This window comes from Lutra lutra, chromosome 1 (genome assembly GCF_902655055.1).
Source record: "Lutra lutra chromosome 1, mLutLut1.2, whole genome shotgun sequence".
Taxonomy (NCBI): Eukaryota; Metazoa; Chordata; class Mammalia; order Carnivora; family Mustelidae; genus Lutra; species Lutra lutra.
The window spans coordinates 183,541,093-183,554,768 of NC_062278.1; the positions used below are offsets into that span (position 1 = coordinate 183,541,093).

Below are 13,676 nucleotides of genomic sequence, written 5' to 3' on the forward strand. Positions count from 1 at the left end.
TAGTAGAAGTGGTTCGTGGACGACTCCTCAGCTGCCAATCCTTGCCTGACGATCGGCGGAATCCCGTGATTGCTTAGGGAGTGGGCATGTGACCCAGACGGGGCGATTTCTGGGAATGTCTAGGAAAACTTTTCTCTCTCTTAGATAGACACATGAGTGATGGTTTCTTTTCTCCTTCTAGATATTGCTGTGCCTTGTAATATTAGAGTCATGACAACCATCTGTAACCATGAGAAATAGGTCAAATCCAACAAAAGAAGAATGGCACCTGGGTCCTTCATGACCAGCCAGTTGAATCCTATCTGGGACAGGGGCTTCCAACTATGTTATCAATAATTCATTAATGTATTATTGTTGGTATAGGTTTTTGTTTTGTTTTGCTGTTACTTGCAGCCAAAAGCTTCCTAAGTGATATGGCAAATTCGTCATCTACAGCTCAACTCACTATCTCCTCCTCCACATAGCCTCCTCTCCTGTAACTCTAGCTCTATTAACATCACTATGGTTGACTCATTAACCCATGTCAGAAACCTGGGCATCATCCTTGACTCCTCTGTGTGCCTCACCCCCAAAGTCTAATCATGAATTAAGTCCAGGAGATTTGCAGGTGGCTGAGGGCCACAGCCGCGTTGAGTTCTGTCAGTTGTCAGTTCAGGCAGCGCTGGGGGCCTGGGTCTTGCGGCTCCCCAGGAGCTGGGCCATGTGGGCCAGTGGCCTGGATCATGCACTCTGGACCAAGGTGCTTTGGGCCACCATGGCCAAGCTGTGCCCTGGCACCATGGTGGCTGTCCCCACCAGCACACTGTATGGCCTGACCTGCTTGGCCAGCAGGGCGCTGTGTACCTTCTCCAAGGCTGCAGCCAGGCCCAGCTGCCAGTCTTCTGCCTGAGGCACATGGCCGACGTCTTCAGGTACTGCCATGTGAAAGTACCCAAGGGACTCCTGAAAGACTTAGTACCGGCACCAGTAACCCTGGTGTTGGAACACTCCCAGGAGCTCAGTAAGGACCTGAACCCTTTACTCCTCTTACAGGCATCTGGAGTTCTGATCACGCTTTCATGCAGGATTTGGCTCAGGTGTTTGGGACATCAGGTGCTCTCTCACCAGTGCTAACCTCAGCTCTCAGGCGGGTTCTCAGAATGTCTTTGAATTCCAGTACCCCTGGCCTCAGTTTTTTCTGGTCTTTGATGAGGGACCAGTTGAGGATTGCCAGAGCCCTGAGTATCGCCCAGGCTCAACTATGGTTGACTGTCTCTATCTGGAAAGTGTGACATCATTCATCCTCTAACAGAAGGTCCCGATAGAGATTGTTGAGCCCCAGCCCTGACCCTATTTCCTCTGACTGGGGAGGCTGGTGATATAGCGTGCTTTAATGCCTGGTGGAGAGAGTCATCAGTTTGGACTAAGGGTGGGAAGTGAGCTCAGTTGGAAGAGGTGAGAGCAGGGAGGTCCAAATTTTAAAATGTCGGTGGGGGGGGCACCTGGGTGCCTCAGTCAGTCAAGCAACTAACTCTTGGTTTCAGCTCAGGTCATGATCTCAGGGTAGTGAGATCAAGCCCTGATTCAGGCTCTGTGCTGAGTGTGGACCCTGCTTAGGATTCTTTCTCTTTCTCCTTCCCCTGCCCCTCCCCTGCTTGCACTCACTCTCTCTCTCTCTCCAAAAAAAAAAATAAAAAATAAAAAAAAATTGGAAAACACATCTCTGTTATTTTTCTCAAAGAAGTGGGGGACACCTGGGTGGCTCAGTCAGTTAAGCATCTACCTTTGGCTCAGGTGATGATGGCCGGCCCTGGCATCCAGCCCAGCATCGGGCTTCCTGCTTTAATGGGAGCCAGCTTCCCTCTCTCCCTCTGCCTGCCGCTCCCCCTGCTTGTGCTCTTTCTGTCAAATAAATAAAACTCTCTAAAAAAAATAAGAAAAAAAAGTCCAGGAGATTCTGCTGTTGACGATCTCTTCTTCCTTCCATTCACCCTCTCCTTGTTCTTTTCAGTTCTTTGCCATTTTTGCTGTCCTTTTGCATACTTTCTCATTTTAAGAGGTCACCAACATCTATATTGCTCCTAAAGAGACTTTAAAGACTCAGTACTAATCCTCCAGCTTCCTTGATTACAATGTGTTGATAGCCTATGTTCAAGATAAATTCAGGCCCATGCACCCGGTGCGTAAGCTGCATCAAGATAGGGCTTCCCTCTCCGGACTGGCACCTCCACTGCTCCACATCGTCCTAGTTCTAACACATTGATTTCCTTGTGGCCCATGAGCCACTGCCCCTCAGTGTCACTGCATGTGCGGTTCCCTGGCCCTGGGATGCTCTCCCTGCCCGTCCTGGGCCAGCATGTGCTCACGTACTTCAGTTCGCCTCTCCTACGATGGGGCAGGCATGCATCTCAGGCCTGCTGGCCATGTCTTTCCGTATCTTGATCTCTCCCCTCTTGATATGTATTTTGAACCCCATCCCAAGTCAGTCTCCCTCAGTGTAGTGCTTCCCCTCTCTCCAGTGGTGAATCTAAGTTCTAGATTCTTTTTTTTTTTTTTAAAGATTTTATTTATTTATTTGACAGAGAGAGATCACAAGTAGACGGAGAGGCAGGCAGAGAGAGAGAGAGAGGGAAGCAGGCTTCTTGCTGAGCAGAGAGCCCGATGTGGGACTCGATCCCAGGACCCTGAGATCATGACCTGAGCCGAAGGCAGCGGCTTAACCCACTGAGCCACCCAGGCGCCCCTCTAAGTTCTAGATTCTTGAGGGTCGCTGTGCTAAGGGAGGTGTCTCCCCGGTCCTGGGGCATCTGTTCATCACAGGTTGCCTTAAAGACATCCCTGGTTTTCTCTTCATGGCCCCTTCCAAGTTCAGGCATCACATAGGCAATGCTCACTCCATGTTGGGTCTCTAAATCTCTGCAAGGCGGCCGTGGCTTTGTCTGCATGGATCTTACCACCAGCACACCTGTTCTGAGGTCTTGCTGCCTTCCCCAGACCCCCTTTGTGAACAGAGTCTCTGCTCTCAGGCTCTGAGCTCTCTCCCCCTAATTAACTCCTTGTCTTCTTTCCCTCCCCCCAGCACCTCTGAAGAGTTTTCTTGTCTGGAAAAAGCACTCCCCTCCACTTCCTTCTCTGGGACATTTATCTATCCCCCTACCTGCCCTGGGTTGTCCCAGGGGAACTTGAAGAGTTTAGAATTATGGAACACGAGAGGCAGAGACTGACGGGCCTTTTTTCCTTCTACTCTGTCAGATTTCTCAAGGCAGAGAGCACAGGCCCAATACACTGCTTGGGAAAGAAGGAAGATACCGGGAGGCGATAGAACACTAATGATTACGATCACCTGTCCACCATGGTCCTCACCACCCTGGGACCGATCTGCACATGTACCTGTTTCTTCCAGACCGTGTGCTCCCCAGGGCTAGGCCTACCATGTCCTTCCCCCGGGTGTTGTCAACCTCTGGTACCAGGCCCATAGTAGGTGCCTTGTGAGTACCTATCAAGGAAGTAAGAGGGGAGTGGACTTGAGAGTCAAGGACACCTGCCAGCTGCCTGCCTTGTGACGTGGCCTGGGGCAAGTTACTTCACTTCTCTATCCATGGGCAAGTAGCAAGAGGGAGGAGAGGGTATAAAAAGGGGGTGGGGACCCCATGCTCCTCAAAGGTCTCTGGTTTCTACATCCCACCCCCCAGCCTTCCCAAATTCGGGCTCCACATTACTTACCCTTTCCTTTCACCTTTTACTTGGCCCAGACCTCTCTATCACATGCCTCTCCCCCCAACAAATTCATTCTGTGCCTACATAGATTTCAGCTTCTGCTCTTTCAAGTTGGGTCCCTTCCCTTCCTCCAGTGAATGACTTCTAGGATTCTTGAGTTCCAGGGATTCCGTCTGTGATGAAATACAAAGAAGTTGGAGTTCTGGGTCCACCGTGCCCTGGCTCTGGGATGTTGGACAAGTGTTTGAGTGTCAGTCTCCTCACCCGGACTGTGGGAATGATGACAACCAACTCAGTTAGATCCTCAGGACAAGGGCTTGGGAGCCCAGGTTTCCTGGATTCGAATTCTAGCCCTGCCGCTTTACAAATGCGCAGCTCAGGGCAAGTGACTCTACTTTGTCTTACTTTCCTTAGTCATAAAAGGGGCACCATGACCGAACCCTCCTCATGGGGTTATTGTTAGCATTCATTTCGTGAAAACACCTCACGCTTTCAGACCACAGAGTAAACACTCCTATCCTGTGGGTGGCCTCTCTGTAGCCACGCACACACTCATGACATGTGTATTATTCGTGTGCCCGGGCTGCTGTAACAAAATGCCACGGATGGGGTGACTTACACGACAGACATTTGTTGTGTCTCATTACGGAGGCTGGACATCCAAGATGACGATGTCAGTGGGGTTGGTTTCGCCTCTCCTTGACTTGCAGAGAGCCTCCTTGTCACTCGGTCCCCACATGGCCTTTCCTCTGCGCGCATACACCCCTCATGTCTCCTCCTGTCTTACAAGAGAAACCAGTCCCATTGGACTAGGTCCACCTGTAAGGGCCTCACTTTCACTTAATTACTGGTTTGCAGGCCCTGTTTCCAAATACAGTCACTTTCTGAGATGCTGGGGGTTAGGGCTTTACTCTGTGAATCTGAGGAAGAACATAGTTCAATCCATGATAATGTATAAACAGACCCCAACTTTAGATGTTCCTGTGGGGGAGCCCCTTTCTTAATCTAACTCTTAAGGAATCCCAGGGTGTTTGGGTCCCGTGGATCCTGTTTGTGGTCTAGTAATGAGAACCTGCCATCAGAAAAGCAGGTTTTGAAGCTCAGGTTTCAAACCTGCTCGTGGGTCTATGGCCTTAGGCAAGTCTTGTGCTCTGCCTGAGCCTCAGCACGCACACCTTCCTCCTAAGGAGAAGGATGACAGTGACTCTCACCGAGGGAGGGGGGCTGTGAAGATCAAGGGCGACGATGTGTGAGAAAGCCCTCTGTAATCTCCACGCCCCCAGGGGTCTTGCCCCCGCCACCCCGAACTAAAAGGATACAAGTAGACGGATTGCTTGTCCTGACTCTCCTTCCTACCCTCAGAATTCCGTGACTCTGATTCTAAAGTTATCAAGGACCAGCTCCTAGGGAAGCAATTTCGGGATCCAAGGGATCAATAGATATTTGTTGAAACAATGCAGGAAATGATACCATCGTAGGGACCCCCCGCTCTGCATATTTCTAAGGCCCCAAATAGATCAGTGCCAAAGTGCATTGTGCATTCCTTGGGTTCCGTCACACATTTCTTATCTGATTTGGCAAGAATTCGCCATAACGTGGGCCCACGGACTAGGTGTACCAGGGCCGGCAAACCTCTCTGCCTTTATGAGGACCCTGGGATCTTCAGTCAGAAAGGACCGCTTGAACTTCCACATCTGCTCCCCTTCCCTAGGCACCCTCCACAATTGGCTGGTTCTTTGTCAGTGAAAGCTGGGCCTCACAAGCAGCATAGTGAAGACAAAGATGAAGAGGGGATCTGGGGGGCACCTGGGTGGCTCAGTCAGTTTGGTGTCTGACTCTCGGTGTCAGCTCTGGTCATGATCTCCCCATCTCCGGCTCAAGCTCTATGTTGGGCTCTGTGCTCAGCGCAGATCTGCTTCACATTCTTTCTCCCTTTCCCTCTCACTCCCATTCTCTCTCTCTCGCTTTCTTTTTCAAATAAATAAATAAAATCTTTTAAAAAAATAATAAGAGGCAGAGCCTGGAAATCAGATGCTGAGATTGAACGCAAACCCTGTCCCTGACTCCAGGCAAATCCCTTTCCTGCCTCCAGATTCTTTCTTTGTCAAGGAGGACAATGATAATAGTTCTTACCTCACTGAGTCACTTAGGAGTTTCAATGGGGTAATAGATGTAAAAGTGCTTCATTCATTCCACAAAGAATTTCTGAGGTCCTACTCTGTGGAGGAATATTCTCTACACTGTTCCAGGCACTAGGGATGGAGAAACAAAGCCAAGTCATTGTTCTGATAGATAGAAATTAAATTCTAGTGGGAGAGTTAGGCAAAAACAAATAATACAGCATGTAATAGCAGGACATAAGAATGATGAAAAGAAAAATTAAGCTGGATAAGGGGAAAACTGACCGGGGGTTACGCTGTGTATGATATCTCAGTCAGGGAGATCCCCTCTCTGAAGAGGGAAGAGGTAGCAGACATCTGGACAATGAGAAAGATGGCGCTATGGCAGTATGTGGGGGAGAACAGAGAGAAATGCCCTAAGAGATGGTTGGGCTTGGCAAGAAGGCACAAGAGTAGAGTGTGCCCAGAGCTAGGCTGGAAGTAGGATGAAGTCAGTAAGCCTTGAAGGCCAGAGTCAAGACTCTGGATTTTCATTTAACTGTCAGGAGAAGTCATGAGAGGATTTTGAGCAGGGGGTTGCCTTTGTTGTGGACATTCCTCTGAGCAACGTTTGCAGAAGAGACTTTAAAGAGTCATGGTTGTTATGAAGCTGATGGACACATACTTCCAGCTCTCCACCTCCTGGACACATGGTGGGCTGCACTTCCTGTCGCTGAGTGGGGCCATGGGCTGTGACCACTGGACAGAAGTCAGGAGTGTCACTTAAAGGCTAAGTTGTTAATCAGTTGCCAGTGCGAGTCTCTCCAGAAGTCCTTACCCTCTGTCTCTGTGACCAGCAGCATTCAATGTGGACACTGCTCCATCCTCCTGGGTTCTGGAGGAAGGAGATGTGGAACAGAGCTGCAACTGGCCCACAGTGGGCATGCCACTTCTGGACATAACCTAGCCCATCCAGACAGGTGCAGGGAGCAAGAGGAGAGGTAGGGAGGTCATTTAGGCAGCTGAAAGCTGATCCTAGCTTGGACTGGAGTGATGGCAAGAGACACAATGAGAAGTGTTCAGATTGAGGGCGTGTGTTGAAGGTCAAGTGCAAAAGATTTACTAATGGGCTGGATGTAGGATATAGGGTCAAGAAAGGAGTCAAGGATGAGTCTAAGAATCAGGACCTGAAAAATTGGGTGAATTACTAAGGAGAACACTCAGGAAAGCAAGGATTACCCAAGTGCTAGACACGCAGCTAGACTACAAAATGCTAGCTCTTGCGGTTAATATCACTGGGGCAGGCAGTGTGGAACATAGAGACTTGGGGAATTTTCCATTCTAGAATGACAGAACGGTCAAAAGTCAGATTTACTAAAGTAATTTAGATATAATAAAACTCTGTGGCGTACAGGTCCAAGTTTTGACGAGTGCATTTTTGTCTTGTAGCGATCTCCACAATCAAGATGAAAATTACTTCCATCTTCTCCCCAAATCCCCTTTTGCTGCCCCTCCATTTGGTCAAACCCTCCCTCCACCCCAACCCCTGGCAACCACGGATCTGCCCATCCCTGTAGTTTTGCCTTTTCCAGAAAGTCATATAAATAGAATCACACAGTATGTCACCTTTGGAGACCAGCTTCTTTCACTTGGGATAACATATCTGAGACTCATCTCTATTGCATATGTCGGTCATTTGTTCCTTTTTGTTGCTGAGTAGTATTCCGTGGTAGGGATGGACCTGCTTTTCATTTCTCATTCGCCAGCTGAAGGGCTTTTGGGTTGCTTCCAGATTTTGGTGATATGAATAAAGCTGCTATAAATATCCGAGTACAGGTTTTTGTGTGAACATATGTCTTTATTTCTTTAGTAACTTTCTAGAAGTGGGATTGCTGGCTCGTATGGTAAGTGTATGTTTAACTTTATAAGAAACTGCCAAACCGTTTTCCCAGAGGAACTGTACCATATTGCACTCCCACTGGCATTGTGAGGGTCGCTGAACTTCCTCCCCAGCACTGGGGATTGTCAGGATTTTTTTGATTTAAGGCATTCTAATGTGCAGTGGCATCTAATTATGCTTTTAATTTGCATTTTCCTAATGAATAAGGATGCTGAGTGTCTTTTCATGTGTTTATTAGCCATTCACTTATCCTTCTCAACAAAATGTCCATTCAGATCTTTTGCTCATGTTTTCATTAGGTTGCTTATCTTTTCATGTATAGTAAAAGTTCTATATATATTTGGGATATGATTCCTTTATCAGATATGTGCTTTGCAAATATCTTCTACCAGGCTTTGACTTATCTTTTCATTTTCTTAGCAGTGTCTTTCTAAAAGAGCAGTTTTTAATTTTGATAAAGTTCAGACTATCAATTCTTTCTTCTATGGATCATGGTTTTTTGTATCAGGTCTAAGAAATCTTTGTCTACCCGGGGGCACAAAGGTTTTCTCCTGTATTTTCTTCTGTAAGTTTTATGGTTATAGGTTTTATGCTCAGGTCTATGATCTATTTGGAATTAATTTTTATAAATGGCATAAGGTCTAACCCAGGACTATTTCGACTGGTGATATTTCCTACTGTGCCAGAAGGAGATCAATAAAACTTCATAGCTCTGATAAGCACGTGCACAGGTGACACAGGCTGGTTGCAAAATCTGGTTAAGGTTCAAACACAGATGGTCAGGGAAGCTCCACCTTTTTCTGACTCCAGGCTGCTTCTCTAGACATTAATCCTATCCTCAGTATCACTCTGCAGATGTCCCTAGTGATACCAGCACAAGCCCCAGTCTTTGTGTAAAGTGCGCTAGGTTCTCTGCAGTTCCTAAAACACTCTATGTAGTTAATTGCTTCAAGAAACAATGTTTTCGGTGTGCCTGGGTAGCTCAGTGGGTTAAAACCTCTGCCTTCGGCTCAGGTCATGATCCCCGGGTCCTGGGATGGAGCCCCGCATCCGGCTCTCTGCTCAGTGGGGAGCCTGCTTCCCCTCTTCTCTCTCTCTCTGCCTGGTTCTCTGCCTACTTGTGATCTCTGTCTGCCAAAAAAATAAACAAAATCTTAAAAAAAAAAAAAAAGAAAAAGAAACAATGTTTTCTCTTGAACCACGGAAGGAACATTCAGTGTGAAGTAGGGCATTCAATCTTAGCAATTAGGGTTGGAATCTTAACCTTCTCAGTTTCTGTCCTGCTTGGGTGGCTTCTTAGTCACCAAATCATACTGTTCTTCCTCTTCTCCTCAGTAACATTCCCACTGAAAGTTTTGCTAAAATCGTTTAGATTTTGGAATACTTAAAATGACAAGAACAAAATTGGTGAGGAGAGAAGGTTAGAAAGTCAACATAAGGGCCCCTGGCTGGCTCAGTCCGTAGAATGTGCCCCTTTTGATCCCAGGGGTTGTGAGTCTGAGCCCCACACTGGGAGTAGAGATCACATGAGAAAGAGAAGTCAACACAGAATTGTCACCTTGTGAAGTAGTCAATTGAGAACATTTTAGAAAGAGAACTAATGTCTACTATTGCCTTTATTAAAAAGGGCATTTATATATTACATCGAGAATGATGAAGCAGAAAAAGCAAGACTATTTGAAGGGGTCTGGCACTATTTCCATAAGAATGTCGTGTCTTTAACTCAAGATATGAATATCAAAATCTTTTTTTGCATTAGTCTAGTGCATGAATCTAACACTCTTACTCAACTATAAGCCAGAACATCTTGAAAGCCAAAAAGTTAATAAACCTAGAAATCTGGAGTGGGGAGGGGGGAGAAGGTAGGGTGAAGGGGAGGGGGGCATTCAATTATCCAGCCTTACAAGAAAAGAAAAAAGTTGGAAGGACATGATCTCATTATAAAAAATACTCTTTCCCAAGACTCAATTGTTGGTAATTTACTTGGATATAGGAAAGTGTTCATAACATTTACTGTTAGTTTTCTCATTTCCTCTCACTGCAGACCAGTGAAAACCTCACACCGAATTGCAGTTTGGGACTCGGACCGGAAGGTGACACATGGGTGGGATGGCTTAAACCATGAGGTATTAGGAGAAAGGCCCCCCCACCCCCTGACTTGTTTATAATAGCTTTACTGGGTATTCCTAAGGTTCAAAGCCCTCCTCCTAGTGAATATGTGGGTTTTCTGTTTAGGACTAGCACTTGCAAATTTAAAGAGAGGAGGTAGCAAAGTTGCTAACATTCCAGACCCTTCTTTGGTGAGGATCAATAATTTTTGCTTCTTTCTTGAGCAAACAAAGGGAAGCCTGCTGGAGCTGCACTCCTGCTCTGTCAGGCCAATATGAAGGTCCTTTACAACCTCTCCCTCCAGAGGTCTGCTTTCTCTCAGCATCTCAGCATCTCTTATTAAGGCAGACCTCAGACAGTCTCAGGTAGACAAACATTCTTGGTGAACTCAACAGTGGCTTCTATGGCACTCAGGATAAAGACCCCACTCCTTCAATGCATGCTTACAAGGCCCTCTCCAGGGCACTTACATAGAAGAGGGGGAAGGAAAAAAAAAAAGAGAAAAAAATCTTTGCTGTTATGGAACTTATATTCTCCTGGGCAAAGATCTGCTAAGCAAGATAAGTAAACTAACTACACGGTATGTAGATGGTGATAAGTGCTAAGGAGAAGAAAGTAAAGTAGTCAAAGGGGGAGAAAGTAAAGTAGTTAAGGGGGACAGAAGTAGTTAAGGTATCAGGTTATGGATTGGTGTGTGGTATGTTTAGATAGGGCCCCAGGAAAAACTTCACTGAGAATGTGACTTTTGAACAAAGACATGAAGGAAGTGAGGCAGCTAAGAATGTGGTTATCTAGGGAAAGAGCATTCCAGGTAGACAGAACAGCAGGTGCAAAGGCCCTGAGGTGGGAGCATGAATGTTCCAAGATCAGCAAAAGAAGCCAGTGTGACTGAAGTAGAGTGAATGATGGGAAGGGAGGAAGAATGGGTCTTTTAATTTGTCTTGTGTATCTGTGGAATCATCTACATCGGACACTTCTTGGGGAATGCTTCTAACCAGAATCTATTCCAAAGACCATGGATTTCAAATAAATTTTAAAGCAGAACCCTTCCTTCAAATGAAACTTGAAATGGAAGTTCAAAATAGGAAAAAGAAAAGCAGGGGAGGGGCTGTCTCTCAAATCCAGCTCATCCCTACATCCCACAGTGGTTCAAGGCAATGCCATGGAGGAAGATTTGTTTCCTACATAGCTCAGATGCAAACCACCACTCTAGAATGATGGTCTGATGTTCTGCCTAGAGCCAAGATATTTTACAGCACTTTGCTCCAGAAGCAGTCTTGTCTGGCTCCTGTACCTACAAGGAGACTTTTAGTAGATATTTACCTCCAACAACGGAGCGAAATTAGAGCCTCTACAGTTACAACCACATGGTGCTGTGTGGGTCTGATACATTCCTAGAAATTAGTTCTCTATTCTGAAACTTTTTTTTCTTAAAAACATTTTTTAAAACTTTTTTTTGAACAGGTGAAACAGGTCAAAGAATTTTAAAAATGCACTAAAAAAGTTTGTCTTTCAGGGATAACTACATGACCATGTATTTGCAATGGAAATCCACATACTTATGCAAGCAAATAAAAAGGTACTGATAAGGGGCGCCTGGGTGGCTCAGTGGGTTAAGCCGCTGCCTTCGGCTCAGGTCATGATCTCAGGGTCTGGGGATCGAGTCCCGCATCGGGCTCTCTGCTCAGCGGGGAGCCTGCTTCCCTTCCTCTCTCTCTACCTGCCTCTCTGCTTACTTGTGATCTCTCTCTGTCAAATAAATAAATAAAATCTTAAAAAAAAAAGGTACTGATAATAGGCAACAAGATGGAGGAATATCACAAATAATAAGTTGACAGACATGAGTGTATACCTTATGACCCATGCTTACGACACTCAAACAGGCAAAACTGATCTTTGGCGACAGAAGCTGGAATAGAGGTTACCTGTGGGGAGGGGAGTTACTCACTGGAAGGATAAAAATTTTGGTATCTTGATTTGGATGGTGGATACAAAGGTGTAGTAGATAGCTACAAAAATTCATGAAGCTAAAAACCGATTTGTGCATTTTATTCTGTGTACATAATTTAGTCAGCCTCCATTCCACTATCTGTTGCTCCCAGCTACCCAGTTCCCCTATCCAGAGGCCACTCCTCCAGGGACTTCTTAATGCCCCTTTTCTTTCAGTACCTTCAGTCCTGGGAGGAAGCTGGGCAGACACCAGGGGCCAAGGCTGGGGACATTGGGCCATGGCTTGTGTGCATGCCCCTTGGCTTTTTCTGGCCCCCCAACCCTCTATCTCCCTCCTCCTCCTCCTCTCCCTCCCTTCCCCAGAAGACAAGAGGGGAAGCCAAGGAGGCCCAGGAGGTTGCTGACCCTTGCTAAATAACGCTCTCGCTCCTGGCTCTCCAGGGTGTGCCTGCCTGGAGAGGACAGCATGTGCAGATCAAGCTTATCGTTGACACATTCATTCCCTCCCTCTTTTATTCTCTCCTTTCTGTTCCCTGGAATGATCCTAGGACTTCCTGCTCCTTGGGCATTCAGTCCCAGTGAGCTTCCCTCATCTTGTGCCTTCGTACGTTTCCTTCGTTTCCTTACATCCCGCGCAGTCCTGATAACCCACACTGTGTTTGCATATAAACATATCTCAGTGGATGCTGTGGGTGGGTCTTATCTTCCCTCCACACCCCTACCCGCACCTTCCAACCTCTAGCATCATTCTTTGACCAATTCCCTACCCGCACCCAGAGCTTCCACCTAGCCAAGTCTTTTAGCTAACCATCTAGGGTCCTGACTCCCTGAGGGCAAAGGGGCCTAAGTCAGGTTCAAGTCAGTTTGGCAAGCATTCTTGAAGGTGGTCAGAAAGTAAAGAGTACTGCCTGTTCCTCGCCTTCAAGAATCGTCCAAAGTGGCGGGAAATGGTGCTCAACCCAGACCCAGTTCCAATAGTTCTTAACCCAGTACTTTATATTGGTCCTTCCTCAGTGCCAGACACTCACTTGCGTGCTTTTCGTGCATTGTATCTCTGAATTTTCCCAAAGACTCCAGGAGGAGGATTGTTAGCCTCACCTTGCAGATGAAGGAGCTGAGGCACAAGGTTAGACTGCTGGCATGTGGCCACCAGGATTGGAACAGCAAGTTCCCTAGGGAAACGCCCTATTTAGGCTGTGGGGGGGGGGGGCCTCTCAAGCGGGAGTTGGTGTCCCTGAGTGTCGGCTTCGGGGAACCTTTACTAGTGCCACACCCTTTCAGCACAGTTCTCTCCTGCCTCAGGGGCCTGGAAGGGGGCTTAGCACTGGGGTATCGGCAGGAGGCCCGGACTTTAGGAGAGGCTGATACAAAGCTCCTCGTGGCAGAAGAGCGGAAGGGAGGACGAGAACCCGGGCCAAAAGAATGAGGCCCGCCGGCTCCCGGGGCACTACAAGCCTCGAGGCATAGCAAGCCTTGGCAGTTGCAAGCCCCAGTGGCACGCGCAAACTGCACGGAACTACTTCCCTGGGGGCCGATTGGAGCCAGTCTCCGCGATAGCACCTTAAGGTGGACGCGCAGGGTCCGGAGCCCATCGCCGCTTCCCGGGCGCGGCCACGTGCGCCCCGCCGGGCTTGCACGCTCCGCCACGCCGGGCCGCCGGGCCACCAGCAGGCACGCGCGCCCCCAGCGCGCACACACTCCCGGGCACGCACACCGACAGCCCGGCCCACGTCCGCCACGCCACGCCCTCCCCCGCGCCCCGCCCCCGCCCTCGCGGCGCCGGCCGCCGTTCTCCCATTGGCTACACGGCGCGTGACGCGCGGCGCCCGGCCCCGCCCCTCGTCAGTCACTCGGCGGAGGCGGCGCTGGCGGGGACTAGTCTCGTCCGGAGACTGGCAGCAGCGGCGGCGGCGGCGGCCGGA

General features: G+C 48.1%; 1 pseudogene; it reads left to right on the forward strand.

Annotated features, from left to right (window-relative positions):
* The first annotated feature begins 520 nt into the window (after window positions 1–520).
* On the forward strand, window positions 521–1,288 carry LOC125105078 (yrdC domain-containing protein, mitochondrial-like; annotated as a pseudogene).
* Window positions 1,289–13,676: the final 12,388 nt, after the last annotated feature.